General features: G+C 42.8%; 4 non-coding genes across 4 annotated transcripts; all 4 read right to left on the reverse strand.

The window, feature by feature from the left end:
- Positions 1-1323: 1323 nt before the first annotated feature.
- On the reverse strand, positions 1324-1395 carry trnah-gug (transfer RNA histidin (anticodon GUG)). The gene has a single exon. It is a non-coding gene; the product is annotated as a tRNA-His (tRNA).
- Positions 1396-2952: 1557 nt separating this feature from the next.
- On the reverse strand, positions 2953-3024 carry trnah-gug (transfer RNA histidin (anticodon GUG)). The gene has a single exon. It is a non-coding gene; the product is annotated as a tRNA-His (tRNA).
- Positions 3025-4582: 1558 nt separating this feature from the next.
- Positions 4583-4654, reverse strand: trnah-gug (transfer RNA histidin (anticodon GUG)). The gene has a single exon. It is a non-coding gene; the product is annotated as a tRNA-His (tRNA).
- Positions 4655-6212: 1558 nt separating this feature from the next.
- On the reverse strand, positions 6213-6284 carry trnah-gug (transfer RNA histidin (anticodon GUG)). Its single transcript has one exon. It is a non-coding gene; the product is annotated as a tRNA-His (tRNA).
- Positions 6285-19280: the final 12996 nt, after the last annotated feature.

A 19280-nucleotide genomic window follows, 5' to 3' on the forward strand; every position in this document is an offset into this window, starting at 1 on the left:
ATCAGCCTAACAGCGGCATGTGGGTAGAAACTGGCTTTAATCACCATACAGAAAACACCATAGAGATCTTGGTACACCAAGGTGTGAGACAAAAAAACCAACCTTCAAGAAGGAGACTCTATCATTGCCGATGTTTTTACTGAGTCTGAAAGTGACACCAAAATGAAGACAAAAACAACAGGCTCATTTCCACCATGCCTTCCCATCTGTCCAAGGGTCCTTGGGCAAGTCATTAAATCCTGTTTTTGTCCTGGTCGTTTAAGGTTGGCGCCAATATTTAGCAATGTGTCAATGTGTGTGTCTATTGGGGAATGGGACTGTGAATTTAAAGCAAGCCTTCTATGAAGGTAGTAAAGCACTGCATAAGTAGCATATGGTGCTAACTATTTATTCAGATTTTCACCGGTAGAAGAATCTGACAGTGAGATCAATTCAAATGCACAGAATTGTGTGTTCCTGTGACACTTGGATGGGAACTTGGTGACTGAAGGCCATAGATGTTTAAAGCTAAAGCCATGTGCACCTGTACGGTTGCTGTGGCTTTTTGGGTTATCATGCCCATGGATGGTCGTAGAGAGGAGTGGCTGCATTCATAAGGAGAGTACCGGTGTGTTTGAGAGTTCCCTTTAGGCTTGTTGAAAGCAGAAGCTATGATTGTTGTGCGTATGGTAAGTGTTTTGTGAGGTATTCTCTTGTAAGTTGATGTACAGATGATGCTGTTGTACGGAGCTCCTAAGCCATATTCTAATTAAAGCACAATTTAGACCTTCAGTTACATAGGCCTTGTCAGGAAAAAAAATACGCAACCCTGGACGGTCAGCACAAGGAACATGCACTGATCACATGAACAGCCCCTGAACAGTCAACAGGATAGCAGGGATTAAAACCATTGAAAATCTGTATGACTTACCTACATCTTTCTCAACAAATACTCTTAAGACTATCTTTTTTTCAGTTGGGTTACGGCTCACAATGGCCTTTCCGTCCAACTCCAGCAGCATCGTGGGCCGTCAGGGACGAGTAATAACTCACTCCGCCCTTGGACAGGCGTGACGTAATAGACATTGAAAATCTCATTGTTTAGTGTACATGAATGAACCCCAAATAATCACAGTTTAATTGAAGTTCCAAAGCATTTTGAAGTTGCGGAAGTGTTGTCCAACAGACTGAAGCTGTTGGGCATGTGGAGTCCAGACAGCCAAGTTCTGGCATCTTGGATGTGTTTTTGCTCCAAGAAGATGTAAAGTTTTACAGCTTTGAAGGGGTTCATGATAAAATCTTGTAAGTTTACAGAAAGGGATTATTCAGAATTTCTGAACATCTTGCTGTGACCCGGATTCGAACCGGGGTTGCTGCGGCCACAACGCAGAGTACTAACCACTATACGATCACAGCTGAGAAGGGATGGTGGTCATAGTTCTACTCTTTGTTGCTCTCCAGGGCTTTTTTGTCAGAACACAGTTGGACCTCAAGAACAGTAGAAATGCTAAGTTTGTTGTCTTCATACACACATATAGGAGAGACACATTTTCACATCACAATCACAGCAGGTGACCACTCTGGTCTTTCATTCACAATACTTTTGTCCCTTTTAGTCAAAAACATTGTTCCATTCTCTCTTTACTTAGTATCAGCCTAACAGCGGCATGTGGGTAGAAACTGGCTTTAATCACCATACAGAAAACACCATAGAGATCTTGGTACACCAAGGTGTGAGACAAAAAAACCAACCTTCAAGAAGGAGACTCTATCATTGCCGATGTTTTTACTGAGTCTGAAAGTGACACCAAAATGAAGACAAAAACAACAGGCTCATTTCCACCATGCCTTCCCATCTGTCCAAGGGTCCTTGGGCAAGTCATTAAATCCTGTTTTTGTCCTGGTCGTTTAAGGTTGGCGCCAATATTTAGCAATGTGTCAATGTGTGTGTCTATTGGGGAATGGGACTGTGAATTTAAAGCAAGCCTTCTATGAAGGTAGTAAAGCACTGCATAAGTAGCATATGGTGCTAACTATTTATTCAGATTTTCACCGGTAGAAGAATCTGACAGTGAGATCAATTCAAATGCACAGAATTGTGTGTTCCTGTGACACTTGGATGGGAACTTGGTGACTGAAGGCCATAGATGTTTAAAGCTAAAGCCATGTGCACCTGTACGGTTGCTGTGGCTTTTTGGGTTATCATGCCCATGGATGGTCGTAGAGAGGAGTGGCTGCATTCATAAGGAGAGTACCGGTGTGTTTGAGAGTTCCCTTTAGGCTTGTTGAAAGCAGAAGCTATGATTGTTGTGCGTATGGTAAGTGTTTTGTGAGGTATTCTCTTGTAAGTTGATGTACAGATGATGCTGTTGTACGGAGCTCCTAAGCCATATTCTAATTAAAGCACAATTTAGACCTTCAGTTACATAGGCCTTGTCAGGAAAAAAAATACGCAACCCTGGACGGTCAGCACAAGGAACATGCACTGATCACATGAACAGCCCCTGAACAGTCAACAGGATAGCAGGGATTAAAACCATTGAAAATCTGTATGACTTACCTACATCTTTCTCAACAAATACTCTTAAGACTATCTTTTTTTCAGTTGGGTTACGGCTCACAATGGCCTTTCCGTCCAACTCCAGCAGCATCGTGGGCCGTCAGGGACGAGTAATAACTCACTCCGCCCTTGGACAGGCGTGACGTAATAGACATTGAAAATCTCATTGTTTAGTGTACATGAATGAACCCCAAATAATCACAGTTTAATTGAAGTTCCAAAGCATTTTGAAGTTGCGGAAGTGTTGTCCAACAGACTGAAGCTGTTGGGCATGTGGAGTCCAGACAGCCAAGTTCTGGCATCTTGGATGTGTTTTTGCTCCAAGAAGATGTAAAGTTTTACAGCTTTGAAGGGGTTCATGATAAAATCTTGTAAGTTTACAGAAAGGGATTATTCAGAATTTCTGAACATCTTGCTGTGACCCGGATTCGAACCGGGGTTGCTGCGGCCACAACGCAGAGTACTAACCACTATACGATCACAGCTGAGAAGGGATGGTGGTCATAGTTCTACTCTTTGTTGCTCTCCAGGGCTTTTTTGTCAGAACACAGTTGGACCTCAAGAACAGTAGAAATGCTAAGTTTGTTGTCTTCATACACACATATAGGAGAGACACATTTTCACATCACAATCACAGCAGGTGACCACTCTGGTCTTTCATTCACAATACTTTTGTCCCTTTTAGTCAAAAACATTGTTCCATTCTCTCTTTACTTAGTATCAGCCTAACAGCGGCATGTGGGTAGAAATTGGCTTCAATAACCACACAAAAAACACCATAGAGATCTATGTACACCAAGGTGTGAGACAAGAAAACCAACCTTCAAGAAGAAGACTCTATCACAACAGCTGTCTTTACTGAGTCTGAAAGTGACACCAAAATGAAGACAAAAATAATAGGCTCATTTCCACCATGCCTTCCCATGTGTCCAAGGGTCCTTGGGCAAGACATTAAATCCAGTTTTTGTCCTGGTCGTTTAAGGTTGGCGCCAATATTTAGCAATGTGTGAATGTGTGTGTCTATTGGGGAATGGGACTGTGAATTTAAAGCAAGCCTCCTAGGAAGGTAGTAAAGCACTGCATAAGTAGCATATGCTGCTAACTATTTATTCAGATTTTCACCGGTAGAAGAATCTGACAGTGAGATCAATTCAAATGCACAGAATTGTGTGTTGCTGTGACACTTGGATGGGAACTTGGTGACTAAAAGCCATAGATGTTTAAAGCTAAAGCCATGTGCACCTGTACGGTTACTGTGGCTTTTTGAGTTATCCATGCCCATGGATGGTCGTAGAGAGGAGTGGCTGCATTCATAAGGAGAGTACAGGTGTGTTTGAGAGTTCCCTTTAGGCTTGTTGAAAGCAGAAGCTATGATTGTTATGCGTATGGTAAGTGTTTTGTGAAGTATTCTCTTGTAAGTTGATGTACAGATGATGCTGTTGTTCGGAGCTCCTAAGCCATATTCTAATTATAGCACAATTTTGACCTTCAGTTACATAAGCCTTTGCAGCAAAAAAAATACGCAACCCTGGACGGTCAGCACAAGGAACATGCACTGATCACATGAACAGCCCCTGAACAGTCAACAGGATAGCAGGGATTAAAATCATTGAAAATCTGTAGGACTCACCTACATCTTTCACAACAAATACTCTTAAGACTATCTTTTTTTCAGTTGGGTTAGGGCTCACAATGGCCTTTCCGTCCAACTCCAGCAGCATCGTAGGCCGTCAGGGACAAGTAATAACTCACTCGGCCCTTGGACAGGCGTGACATAATAGACATTGAAATTCTCATTGTTTAGTGTACATGAATGAACCCCAAATAATCACAGTTTAATTGAAGTTCCAAAGCATTTTGAAGTTGCAGAAGTGTTGTCCAACAGACTGAAGCTGTTGGGCATGTGGAGTCCAGACAGCCAAGTTCTGGCATCTTGGATGTGTTTTTGCTCCAAGAAGATGTAAAGTTTTACAGCTTTGAAGGGGTTCATGATAAAATCTTGTAAGTTTACAGAAAGGGATTATTCAGAATTTCTGAACATCTTGCTGTGACCCGGATTCGAACCGGGGTTGCTGCGGCCACAACGCAGAGTACTAACCACTACACGATCACAGCTGAGAAGGGATGGTGGTCATAGTTCTACTCTTTGTTGCTCTCCAGGGCTTTTTTGTCAGAACACAGTTGGACCTCAAGAACAGTAGAAATGCTAAGTTTGTTGTCTTCATACACACATATAGGAGAGACACATTTTCACATCACAATCACAGCAGGTGACCACTCTGGTCTTTCATTCACAATACTTTTGTCCCTTTTAGTCAAAAACATTGTTCCATTCTCTCTTTACTTAGTATCAGCCTAACAGCGGCATGTGGGTAGAAACTGGCTTTAATCACCATACAGAAAACACCATAGAGATCTTGGTACACCAAGGTGTAAGACAAAAAAACCAACCTTCAAGAAGAAGACTCTATCACAACAGCTGTCTTTACTGAGTCTGAAAGTGTCACCAAAATAAAGACAAAAACAACAGGCTCATTTCCACCATGCCTTCCCATCTGTCCAAGGGTCCTTGGGCAAGTCATTAAATCCTGTTTTTGTCCTGGTCGTTTAAGGTTGGCGCCAATATTTAGCAATGTGTGAATGTGTGTGTCTATTGGGGAATGGGACTGTGAATTTAAAGCAAGCCTCCTAGGAAGGTAGTAAAGCACTGCATAAGTAGCATCTGCTGCTAACTATTTATTCAGATTTTCACCGGTAGAAGAATCTGACAGTGAGATCAATTCAAATGCACAGAATTGTGTGTTGCTGTGACACTTGGATGGGAACTTGGTGACTAAAGGCCATAGATGTTTAAAGCTAAAGCCATGTGCACCTGTACGGTTACTGTGGCTTTTTGGGTTATCCATGCCCATGGATGGTCGTAGAGAGGAGTGGCTGCATTCATAAGGAGAGTACAGGTGTGTTTGAGAGTTCCCTTTAGGCTTGTTGAAAGCAGAAGCTAGGATTGTTATGCGTATGGTAAGTGTTTTGTGAAGTATTCTCTTGTAAGTTGATGTACAGATGATGCTGTTGTACGGAGCTCCTAAGCCATATTCTAATTAAAGCACAATTTAGACCTTCAGTTACATAGGCCTTGTCAGGAAAAAAAATACGCAACCCTGGACGGTCAGCACAAGGAACATGCACTGATCACATGAACAGCCCCTGAACAGTCAACAGGATAGCAGGGATTAAAATCATTGAAAATCTGTATGACTCACCCACATCTTTCACAACAAATACTCTTAAGACTATCTTTTTTTCAGTTGGGTTAGGGCTCACAATGGCCTTTCCGTCCAACTCCAGCAGCATCGTAGGCCGTCAGGGACAAGTAATAACTCACTCCGCCCTTGGACAGGCGTGATGTAATAGACATTGAAATTCTCATTGTTTAGTGTACATGAATGAACCCCAAATAATCACAGTTTAATTGAAGTTCCAAAGCATTTTGAAGTTGCGGAAGTGTTGTCCAACAGTCTGAAGCTGTTGGGCATGTGGAGTCCAGACAGCCAAGTTCTGGCATCTTGGATGTGTTTTTGCTCCAAGAAGATGTAAAGTTTTACAGCTTTGAAGGGGTTCATGATAAAATCTTGTAAGTTTACAGAAAGGGATTATTCAGAATTTCTGAACATCTTGCTGTGACCCGGATTCGAACCGGGGTTGCTGCGGCCACAACGCAGAGTACTAACCACTATACGATCACAGCTGAGAAGGGATGGTGGTCATAGTTCTACTCTTTGTTGCTCTCCAGGGCTTTTTTGTCAGAACACAGTTGGACCTCAAGAACAGTAGAAATGCTAAGTTTGTTGTCTTCGTACACACATATAGGAGAGACACATTTTCACATCACAATCACAGCAGGTGACCACTCTGGTCTTTCATTCACAACACTTTTGCCCCTTTTAGTCAAAAACATTGTTCCATTCTCTCTTTACTTAGTATCAGCCTAACAGCGGCATGTGGGTAGAAACTGGCTTTAATCACCATACAGAAAACACCATAGAGATCTTGGTACACCAAGGTGTGAGACAAGAAAACCAACCTTCAAGAAGAAGACTCTATCATTGCCGCTGTCTTTACTGAGTCTGAAAGTGACACCAAAATGAAGACAAAAACAACAGGCTCATTTCCACCATGCCTTCCCATGTGTCCAAGGGTCCTTGGGCAAGACATTAAATCCAGTTTTTGTCCTGGTCGTTTAAGGTTGGCGCCAATATTTAGCAATGTGTGAATGTGTGTGTCTATTGGGGAATGGGACTGTGAATTTAAAGCAAGCCTCCTAGGAAGGTAGTAAAGCACTGCATAAGTAGCATATGCTGCTAACTATTTATTCTGATTTTCACCGGTAGAAGAATCTGACAGTGAGATCAATTCAAATGCACAGAATTGTGTGTTGCTGTGACACTTGGATGGGAACTTGGTGACTAAAGGCCATAGATGTTTAAAGCTAAAGCCATGTGCACCTGTACGGTTGCTGTGGCTTTTTGGGTTATCCATGCCCATGGATGGTTGTAGAGAGGAGTGGCTGCATTCATAAGGAGAGTACAGGTGTGTTTGAGAGTTCCCTTTAGGCTTGTTGAAAGCAGAAGCTAAGATTGTTATGCGTATGGTAAGTGTTTTGTGAAGTATTCTCTTGTAAGTTGATGTACAGATGATGCTGTTGTACGGAGCTCCTAAGCCATATTCTAATTATAGCACAATTTTGACCTTCAGTTACATAGGCCTTTGCAGCAAAAAAAATACGCAACCCTGGACGGTCAGCACAAGGAAAATGCACTGATCACATGAACAGCCCCTGAACAGTCAACAGGATAGCAGGGATTAAAATCATTGAAAATCTGTATGACTCACCTACATCTTTCACAACAAATACTCTTAAGACTATCTTTTTTTCAGTTGGGTTACGGCTCACAATGGCCTTTCCGTCCAACTCCAGCAGCATCGTAGGCCGTCAGGGACAAGTAATAACTCACTATGCCCTTGGACAGGCGTGACGTAATAGACATTGAAATTCTCATTGTTTAGTGTACATGAATGAACCCCAAATAATCACAGTTTAATTGAAGTTCCAAAGCATTTTGAAGTTGCGGAAGTGTTGTCCAACAGACTGAAGCTGTTGGGCATGTGGAGTCCAGACAGCCAAGTTCTGGCATCTTGGATGTGTTTTTGCTCCAAGAAGATGTAAAGTTTTACAGCTTTGAAGGGGTTCATGATAAAATCTTGTAAGTTTACAGAAATGGATTATTCAGAATTTCTGAACATCTTGCTGTGACCCGGATTCGAACCGGGGTTGCTACGGCCACAACGCAGAGTACTAACCACTATACGATCACAGCTGAGAAGTGATAGTGGTCATAGTTCTAGTCTTTGTTGCTCTCCAGGGCTTTTTTGTCAGAACACAGTTGGACCTCAAGAACAGTAGAAATGCTAAGTTTGTTGTCTTCATACACACATATAGGAGAGACACATTTTCACTTCACAATCACAGCAGGTGACCACTCTGGTCTTTCATTCACAATACTTTTGCCCCTTTTAGTCAAAAACATTGTTCCATTCTCTCTTTACTTAGTATCAGCCTAACAGCGGCATGTGGGTAGAAACTGGTTTTAATAACCACACAGAAAACACCATAGAGATCTTGGTACACCAAGGTGTGAGACAAGAAAACCAACCTTCAAGAAGAAGACTCTATCATTGCCGCTGTCTTTACTGAGTCTGAAAGTGACACCAAAATGAAGACAAAAATAACAGGCTCATTTCCACCATGCCTTCCCATGTGTCCTTGGGCAAGACATTAAATCCAGTTTTTGTCCTGGTCGTTTAAGGTTGGCGCCAATATTTAGCAATGTGTGAATGTGTGTGTCTATTGGGGAATGGGACTGTGAATTTAAAGCAAGCCTAGGAAGGTAGTAAAGCACTGCATAAGTAGCATATGCTGCTAACTATTTATTCAGATTTTCACCGGTAGAAGAATCTGACAGTGAGATCAATTCAAATGCACAGAATTATGTGTTGCTGTGACACTTGGATGGGAACTTGGTGACTAAAGGCCATAGATGTTTAAAGCTAAAGCCATGTGCACCTGTACGGTTGCTGTGGCTTTTTGGGTTATCCATGCCCATGGATGGTCATAGAGAGGAGTGGCTGCATTCATAAGGAGAGTACAGGTGTGTTTGAGAGTTCCCTTTAGGCTTGTTGAAAGCAGAAGCTAGGATTGTTATGCGTATGGTAAGTGTTTTGTGAAGTATTCTCTTGTAAGTTGATGTACAGATGATGCTGTTGTACGGAGCTCCTAAGCCATATTCTAATTATAGCACAATTTTGACCTTCAGTTACATAGGCCTTTGCAGCAAAAAAAATACGCAACCCTGGACGGTCAGCACAAGGAACATGCACTGATCACATGAAGAGCCCCTGAACAGTCAACAGGATAGCAGGGATTAAAACCATTGAAAATCTGTATGACTTACCTACATGTTTCAAAACAAATACTCTTAAGACTATCTTTTTTTCAGTTGGGTTAGGGCTCACAATGGCCTTTCCGTCCAACTCCAGCAGCATCGTAGGCCGTCAGGGACAAGTAATAACTCACTCCGCCCTTGGACAGGCGTGACGTAATAGACATTGAAATTCTCGTTGTTTAGTGTACATGAATGAACCCCAAATAATCACAGTTTAACTGAAGTTCCAAAGCATTTTGAAGTTGCGGAAGTGTTGTCCAACAGACTGAAGCTGTTGGGCATGTGGAGTCCAGACAGCCAAGTTCTGGCATCTTGGATGTGTTTTTGCTCCAAGAAGATGTAAAGTTTTACAGCTTTGTAGGAGTTCATGATAAAATCTTTTAAGTTTACATAAATGGATTATTCAGAATTTCTGAACATCTTGCTGTGACCCGGATTCGAACCGGGGTTGCTACGGCCACAACGCAGAGTACTAACCACTATACGATCACAGCTGAGAAGGGATAGTGGTCATAGTTCTAGTCTTTGTTGCTCTCCAGGTGTTATTGTCAGAACACAGTTGGACCTCAAGAACAGTAGAAATGCTAAGTTTGTTGTCTTCGTACACACATGTAGGAGAGACACATTTTCACATCACAATCACAGCAGGTGACCACTCTGGTCTTTCATTCACAATACTTTTGCCCCTTTTAGTCAAAAACATTGTTCCATTCTCTCTTTACTTAGTATCAGCCTAACAGCGGCATAAGGGTAGAAACTGGCTTTAATCACCATACAGAAAACACCATAGAGATCTTGGTACACCAAGGTGTGAGACAAGAAAACCAACTCTTTACTGAGTCTGAAAGTGACACCAAAATGAAGACAAAAATAACAGGCTCATTTCCACCATGCCTTCCCATGTGTCCAAGGGTCCTTGGGCAAGACATTAAATCCAGTTTTTGTCCTGGTCGTTTAAGGTTGGTGCCAATATTTAGCAATGTGTGAATGTGTGTGTCTATTGGGGAATGGGACTGTGAATTTAAAGCAAGCCTCCTAGGAAGGTAGTAAAGCACTGCATAAGTAGCATATGCTGCTAACTATTTATTCAGATTTTCACCGGTAGAAGAATCAGACAGTGAGATCAATTCAAATGCACAGAATTGTGTGTTGCTGTGACACTTGGATGGGAACTTGGTGACTAAAGGCCATAGATGTTTAAAGCTAAAGCCATGTGCACCTGTACGGTTGCTGTGGCTTTTTGGGTTATCCATGCCCATGGATGGTCTGTACGGTTACTGTGGCTTTTTGGGTTATCCATGCCCATGGATGGTCGTAGAGAGGAGTGGCTGCATTCATAAGGAGAGTTCAGGTGTGTTTGAGAGTTCCCTTTAGGCTTGTTGAAAGCAGAAGCTATGATTGTTGTGCGTATGGTAAGTGTTTTGTGAAGTATTCTCTTGTAAGTTGATGTACAGATGATGCTGTTGTACGGAGCTCCTAAGCCATATTCTAATTATAGCACAATTTTGACCTTCAGTTACATATGCCTTTGCAGCAAAAAAAATACGCAACCCTGGACGGTCAGCACAAGGAACATGCACTGATCACATGAAGACCCCCTGAACAGTCAACAGGATAGCAGGGATTAAAATCATTGAAAATCTGTATGACTCACCTACATCTTTCACAACAAATACTCTTAAGACTATCTTTTTTTCAGTTGGGTTAGGGCTCACAATGGCCTTTCCGTCAAACTCCAGCAGCATCGTGGGCCGTCAGGGACAAGTAATAACTCACTCCGCCCTTGGACAGGCGTGACGTAATAGACATTGAAATTCTCATTGTTTAGTGTACATGAATGAACCCCAAATAATCACAGTTTAATTGAAGTTCCAAAGCATTTTGAAGTTGCGGAAGTGTTGTCCAACAGACTGAAGCTGTTGGGCATGTGGAGTCCAGACAGCCAAGTTCTGGCATCTTGGATGTGTTTTTGCTCCAAGAAGATGTAAAGTTTTACAGCTTTGAAGGGGTTCATGATAAAATCTTGTAAGTTTACAGAAATGGATTATTCAGAATTTCTGAACATCTTGCTGTGACCCGGATTCGAACCGGGGTTGCTACGGCCACAACGCAGAGTACTAACCACTATACGATCACAGCTGAGAAGGGATGGTGGTCATAGTTCTAGTCTTTGTTGCTCTCCAGGTGTTTTTTGTCAGAACACAGTTGCACCTCAAGAACAGTAGAAATGCTAAGTTTGTTGTCTTCGTACACACATGTAGGAGAGACACATTTTCACATCACAATCACAGCAGGTGACCACTCTGGTCTTTCATTCACAATATTTTTGCCCCTTTTAGTCAAAAACATTGTTCCATTCTCTCTTTACTTAGTATCAGCCTAACAGCGGCATGTGGGTAGAAACTGGCTTTAATCACCATACAGAAAACACCATAGAGATCTTGGTACACCCAGGTGTGAGACAAGAAAACCAACTCTTTACTGAGTCTGAAATTGACACCAAAATGAAGACAAAAATAACAGGCTCATTTCCACCATGCCTTCCCATGTGTCCAAGGGTCCTTGGGCAAGACATTAAATCCAGTTTTTGTCCTGGTCGTTTAAGGTTGGTGCCAATATTTAGCAATGTGTGAATGTGTGTGTCTATTGGGGAATGGGACTGTGAATTTAAAGCAAGCCTCCTAGGAAGGTAGTAAAGCACTGCATAAGTAGCATATGCTGCTAACTATTTATTCAGATTTTCACCGGTAGAAGAATCTGACAGTGAGATCAATTCAAATGCACAGAATTGTGTGTTGCTGCTACACTTGGATGGGAACTTGGTGACTAAAGGCCATAGATGTTTAAAGCTAAAGCCATGTGCACCTGTACGGTTGCTGTAGCTTTTTGGGTTATCCATGCCCATGGATGGTCATAGAGAGGAGTGGCTGCATTCATAAGGAGAGTACAGGTTTGTTTGAGAGTTCCCTTTAGGCTTGTTGAAAGCAGAAACTATGATTGTTGTGCGTATGGTAAGTGTTTTGTGAGGTATTTTCTTGTAAGTTGATGTACAGATGATGCTGTTGTACGGAGCTCCTAAGCCATAATCTAATTATAGCACAATTTTGACCTTCAGTTACATAGGCCTTTGCAGCAAAAAAAATACGCAACCCTGGACGGTCAGCACAAGGAACATGCACTGATCACATGAAGAGCCCCTGAACAGTCAACAGGATAGCAGGGATTAAAACCATTGAAAATCTGTATGACTTACCTACAACTTTCACAACAAATACTCTTAAGACTATCTTTTTTTCAGTTGGGTTAGGGCTCACAATGGCCTTTCCGTCCAGCTCCAGCAGCAGCATCGTAGGCCGTCAGGGACAAGTAATAACTCACTCCGCCCTTGGACAGGCGTGACGTAATAGACATTGAAATTCTCGTTGTTTAGCGTACATGAAGGAATCCAAAATAATGACGGTTTAATTGAAGTTCCAAAGCATTTTGAAGTTGTGGAAGTGTTGTCCAACAGACTGAAGCTGTTGGGCATGTGGAGTCCAGACAGCCAAGTTCTGGCATCTTGGATGTGTTTTTGCTCCAAGAAGATGTAAAGTTTTACAGCTTTGAAGGAGTTCATGATAAAATCTTGTAAGTTTACAGAACGCGATCATTCAGATTTTCTGAACATCCTGCTTGGACCCGGATTCGAACCGGGGTTGCTGCGGCCACAACGCAGAGTACTAACCACTATACGATCACAGCCGAGAGGTGATGGTGGTCACAGTTCTAGTCTTTGTTGCTCTCTAGGGCTTTTTTGTCAGAACACAGTTGGACCTCAAGAACAGCAGAAATGCTAAGTTTTTTGTCTTCATACACACATATAGGAGAGACACATTTTCACATCACAATCACAGCAGTTGGGTTAGGGCTCACAGCAAACTTACATCTAACCTTAACCATTCTTCCAGGTCCGTGATGCAAAGAAAAAGGTTCTGGTAGGGATGGGAATAGAAGCCCCATGAAGCCTCATTGGGTTTTATGTTATTGTGCCGGATAAATGAACCACCCATTCAGGGCTTCGAAACCACACAGAACAGCAGCATCTGGTGGCGGACTGGATGTATATTGAAATATGTTTCAACAAAGCTCCTTGTAACACTTCAATGTGGAAATAATGATGAAAAAACGTAAAAAAGAAAAATGTACATGTGATGAGAAGAGAAGTGTTTGACACAGCAAAATACATGTCACATGAAGAACAAAATACACGCAAAAACAATATGGATATTGCCAGATTTAATCCTGGAGTCTCTGGAAGTGTATGCCATTGACTATTCCACTAAGCTATCTCTAACCACAAGAAAACGGTGTGCCATCATATATTCATCGCAGTGGTTTTTTTTGATACACAGCATTCATGATGTAGTGTTTTATTAGGAAAAACCGAGTTGAAATGATCCTGAGCCACAGAACGTTTTTAATAGGAGCCATGGTATAGTGCAGTGAACTGACGCTGATTCCAATACAGGGGAAACAATGGAACTGGTCGGGAAACGTTCAGGATTCATTTCGCATTTCTAGATAGGGCTACTACTGTTCAAAACACAAGTGACATCTGAAGCGTGGTTCGACCAAACGAATCATTTGGCGCGTCATTCTTCATCCACCACGTGATCTGCGCTAGTTGACACACGACCCGAAACACTGTGCCGAAACACTCTGTTTCATGAAGGTCAACCGCGCGCCGAAGCGTTGTGTCAAACGAGCCATCCCTAGGTTCAGCACTGGCCTCTCGTATTTACAAATTATCTGCGAATAGTCACTTTCTTAATAAAACTCTACATTGATGACCCAAACTATTATGTTAGCATCCACCTCACACTTCCCAGCCTGTTTTCTTTCTATTAAAATGTGATAACCAATCTGTGCAAGACAATTCCTCTTGATCGTAAAATTTTACTGTCGTAATTTTTGCGGTTGATTGTAAAACCTGTGCCAGTATGTCACGTGACCGTCAACCCAGTAATACATATCAATGGTGACTGCTTTCATGCTACTGAGCAGCATCCTGCACCTATGGCATTGTGATTTTATGAAGGGGGCAGTTCTGCTCCGGTCCATATGTACTATTTAACCTGTTTTAAACTCTTACCTTTTCAACTCCACTCCACAAGTGGCCAGGATAGGCTCCGGCAGCCCCGTGACCCCGAAACGGAAAAACGGTACAGAAGAAAATGAATACCTTTTCAAATAATGTAGGACTTTAAACATTTGGAATATAAACTGTGAAAAAGAGAGAATCAAACTCTTAAAGTTTTTGTGGGTGGCTCTCAAAAGAGCCGTTGTTTGTCCGTCCTTGGAGGACAGAAAACCCCATTCTGGAGGTGCCATGGGTCTGCTCCCTCTGCAGGAAAGTGGATCATGAAGGAGTCTCTCAGCTGGAGAGCCTCTCTGTTGGCAGCAACCTATTTTATCTCGTGCAGCAGCTCGTCTTCAGTTACCACAGCCTCATCACTGCAGGTTCCTGTGGTGCTGAAGACTTGATGAAGCTGTGCCGAACACGAGAACTTCCCACTCTGCTGTGGATCTTCACTGTGGAGAGAGCATCCAGAAGGATTTCTTCACAAGCAGCCCCACTGTCCACTGCCCCAGAGCAATTAAAAGCCACCAGACAAGAACTAACTAGTCTGGCTCCAGGGTGGGGCACTGGTAACTCTTATTGGGGAGAGAAGGTGGATCTAGTAATGAAAATGTTTTTGGTTGAATCACCCTTAGTCTAGCCCCTCTCCCAGGACCAGTTTGAGGTGGAACACCACCCAGGTACTGGCTCCTTGGATCATTCGGGCTCGCAAACCACTCCACCACGATAAGGTGGCGATTCAGGGAGGGGATATTTATCAGTCACTAGCCAATCACTAACAATTACTGTGGGGAAACCAAAATGCTCGGAGAAAACCCACAAGACTGCCCGGCTTTGATTTGGTTCATTATCTAAATATGTAGGTGACTGTTATTTAATATATTTATGCATGTATGTATGTACGTACGTACGTATGAATGTATGTAGGTAGGTCGGTAGGTCGGTCGGTAGGTATGTATGTATGTATGTATGTAAGCATTTATGCATGTAGATAAGTATGTATGTCTGTATTTATGTACGTACATACGTATGTATTTTATTTTAATTTTTTTATTCATTTACAGTATTTATTTATTTATTATTTATTTATGTATTAATTTACTTTTCATTTTTATTTATTTTTTATTAGTAATTGCTTATTATATAATTGATTTGTATATTTTATTATTTTATTATTATTTTATTATTATTATTATTATTATATTTTTTTACCATAACAAACTACTTATTATTACTATCAGTTTTAGCCACATGCAGCTCAGACAGCCTTACAGAAAGAGAAGGTGTAGATGCAGACAGTGAACGCAGGTGTCGTGTAGAGGTGATGGTGAGGGCAGATGGCGCTCTTAGCCTCTAATTCACTTTAAAAAAAAGTCTAATTTAGAATTTAGGGATAGCCGGAGCACCCGGAGAGAACCCACTAATGCACAAAAGAACACAAATATTTCTGCACATAGTGATTTGTGCAGAAAAAACCCTTCCAGACATCCATCCATCTTTTTCCGCTCATCTGGGTTGTGGGGCAGTTGGGAACCTGGAGTGCCCAGAGAAAACCCACAGGTGTTTTTTTTCTTTTTTTTTTCCAAATCTTTTAGGTTACTTTGAATGTGAAGAACTTTCTCACTCTGGTAAAGAACCTCCTAAGTCTTCTGAAGCACTTTGATCTTGTCTTTGTTTTTTCCTCTTTGGAAGATCCACCTTTTAGATTTTCTTCACTGCCAGTTGGATTTTCTTCTGAGGTTCTGTCTGGTAGTTTTTCTGAGGAAGCAGCTGGTGTTGGTTGATCTTCTGTTGGTGGTGGAGCATCCACAGTTATGGTTTTTAGTTCATCACCAACAGTTGTGTTAGAGGAGGACAGTCTGTCCAATGGAGATGAAAAGAGTTCCTCACTCACTAAAGCTACTTCCTCTTCCTCCAGATTCATGGAAAATTGCTTTAAGTTTTGTTCTTCCTGAAGCTGGATCCCAGTTTCAATGGATTTGATGTCGATGCTGTTCTTTCCACTGGCAGAAGTGTCCTGATTTCCAATAAAAATGTGTTCAGGTGAAGAGTCTGGACCATGAAAACATCCACAGAGACACCTTTGAACAGTTTGATGACGACGACCACCAAGCATTTCTGAATCTGCTCAAAAACATGCTGACTTTTGATCCTCGCAAAAGATTCACTCCTAGTCAAGCCCTGGCTCATAACTTTATCACCATGAGGCACCTTTCAGAGGACAGTAAGGCATCTTATGCTGCCACAGCAGAAGACACAATGAGACAGGCCCAACTTCCAGGAATGGAGGGAAAGTCTCCAGCAGCTGATGGTGGAGCTGTGGACTTGGATGAGCTGTTCATGGAAGAACTGCAGGACACAATGTCAAACGGTTTGATGTCACAAATCCAGATTCCAAGAATCCAAGAATCTCTTTCATTTGATCCAGGTCTGGAATTGTATTCAGTCTTCGCACTGCTTCCCCTGATTTTTGAGTGTACTCGCTTGGTGAGTTGAACCTCCAGCCAGGTTTGCTGCAGTCCTTCTCAAAGGTGAAAAACTCTGATGTGAAGAGTCCTTCAAAGAGAGGTTCATCTTCAGGTAAACCAAACCACTGCACCACACAACGGATTGTATCATATTCCTCATCGTAGGTGAAGGGTAGCTTACCGAAGTACAAGGAGGCCAAAACCACACCAAGCGACCACATGTCTGCACCGACGCCCAGAGGGAGGCCCAGACTGACCTGTGGGGCTCTGAATGGAACAATCTGGACAAGGGCTCCAAGCTGCAGGTCCCATGAGTCCGTGGCCAAACCAAAATCGATGAGTTTGACTTTATAGGGCGTTGAGTCCTGGTTGACCATCATAATATTGTCTAATTTAATGTCGCCGTGAAAAACATTGATGCTCTTTAGTGCGCTCAGAGCCACCAGCAGCTGCTGAGCTATGGCTCTGATCGCACACAGATGAGTCGGGCGGAAAGAGTTTTTCCGCATGAGGCTCTCCAAGCTCTGATCCAGGATTTCGTAGACCAGGCACATGAACTTGAGGTATTTAAAGGACTCGTGGAACTTGAGGAGATTGTTGACATCGGGATCCAGAGATTTGATGAGTCCAATGGCTTTGGCCTCATCCATGCCGGCATCCATGTCATCCACCATTTTAATGGCAAAACATTCGTTGCTTCCCAGCTTGGAACATTTTGCCACTTTGCCAAAAGCACCTTCTCCCAGGAATTTCCCAACTTCATAAATTCCCAGCTTTCCCATCAGATAGTGTCCCGTTCTCGGTTCACTCATTGTAGTTGCTTTAGAGGTTGTGAAGTTTACTTGAAAAAAATAAGAACCTTTGTTCTTTAATAGCAGTTAAGCTCAGTTATCTTTAGGAAGTTCACTGTGTCGCTGTGAAGATCTAAAAGAAGATTACTCTGCTGTTTTCTGCCTCTATATTTAAGATTTATTTAAGAAGGCAATATTTTAATTATGTCAAATTATACTTAACATCATGTCAAATGAATGACTACAGACCAGTAGCACTCACTCCGATCATTATGAAGTGCTTTGAGAGAGTGATGCTGACCCACATCCAGAGCAGCATTCCAGACACACTAGACCCCCTGCAGTACGCATACCGGCCCAACAGGTCCACCTCAGACGCCATCGCTGCAGCACTGCACACCTCCCTCTCACACCTGGAGAATAAAGACTCCTACATCAGGATGCTCTTTATTGACTACAGTTCTGCTTTCAACACGGTCGTTCCCCACAAGCTCACCCACAAACTGTTCTCCCTTGGAATACACCCCATCATCTGTGACTGGCTCCTGGACTTTTTGACTGGCAGGCCTCAGTCTGTCAGAATAGGGGACAGGACTTCAGCCAGCATCATCACAAACACTGGCACACCACAGGGCTGTGTTCTCAGCCCAATCCTCTACACCCTGTTCACCCATGACTGTGTGGCCTCTCACAAGGACAACATCATCCTGAAGTTCGCCGACGACACCGCTGTGATAGGACGCATCACTGGCGGGGACGAAGCAGCCTACAGGAGGGAGGTGGCCAGTCTGGTGACATGGTGTGGGGACAACAACCTCACCCTCAACACCGACAAGACAAAGGAGATGATAGTGGACATGAGGAAGGAGAGGAGGAACCCTCATCAGCCGCTTCTTATCCGGGGTCTGGAAGTGGAGAGAGTGAGCAGCTTCAGATATCTGGGGGTCCACCTCAGCCAGGACCTCACCTGGACACTAAACACGTCACAGCTGGTGAAGAAAGCTCATCGGCGGCTGTACTTTCTGAGGAGGCTAAGGAGGTTCGGCATGTCCTCAAAGATCCTCAGCAACTTCTACAGCTGCATGGTTGAGTCCATCCTGACCAGCTGCATCACAGTGTGGTACGGCAGCTCTACCGCTGCGGACCGCAAACGCCTGCAGAGAGTGGTGAAGACTGCGTCCAAGATCACCAGGACTCCTCTTCCCTCGCTGCAGAGCATCTACAAACGCAGGGTCTGCAGGAGAGCTGCCTCCATCATCAAGGACCCCACCCACCCGCAACGAGGACTGTTCACTCTCCTCCCCTCAGGACGGAGGTACAGGAGTGTGAAGTGCAGGACCACCAGATTTAGGAACTCTTTCTTTCCCTCTGCCATCAGACTCCTTAACAGCTGACTGGAGTCTGGAAAAAACAAACTGCACCCTTGCCTATCCTAATTGTTGCTATTGTCATTGTCACTTTTGCACATTTGCACTTTTACAACTGCCACTCGACATCTTGTGTTTTTGTGTGTATGATGTGAGTGAATTGTTTTGTTTCCTCTATACATTTGGCATTTGGAGCAGACAGCAAAGAAAGAATTTCATTGTGCAGGGAAACCCGTTTCTTTACTGTGCATATGATAATAAACCCTTTGAATCTTGAATCTTGAAATGATGTCATATGATGCTACACATCATATTACATCATGTATCATGTCACATATCTGAGGGAAGACATCAAGATATTGCATCATTGTCTATGATGTCTTATCTCAGAAATGACATCATGTCACATGACAGGTTGTTAACTGACACTGCTTTCAATGCGTAGATCATGTGATTAGAAAGGTTTGTGATTGGTGTAAAACATGCATGCGCTTAA

Source organism: Oryzias latipes, chromosome 2, assembly GCF_053564925.1.
Source record: "Oryzias latipes strain Hd-rR chromosome 2, Olatipes_Hd-rR_3.1".
In the NCBI taxonomy this organism is placed as follows: Eukaryota; Metazoa; Chordata; class Actinopteri; order Beloniformes; family Adrianichthyidae; genus Oryzias; species Oryzias latipes.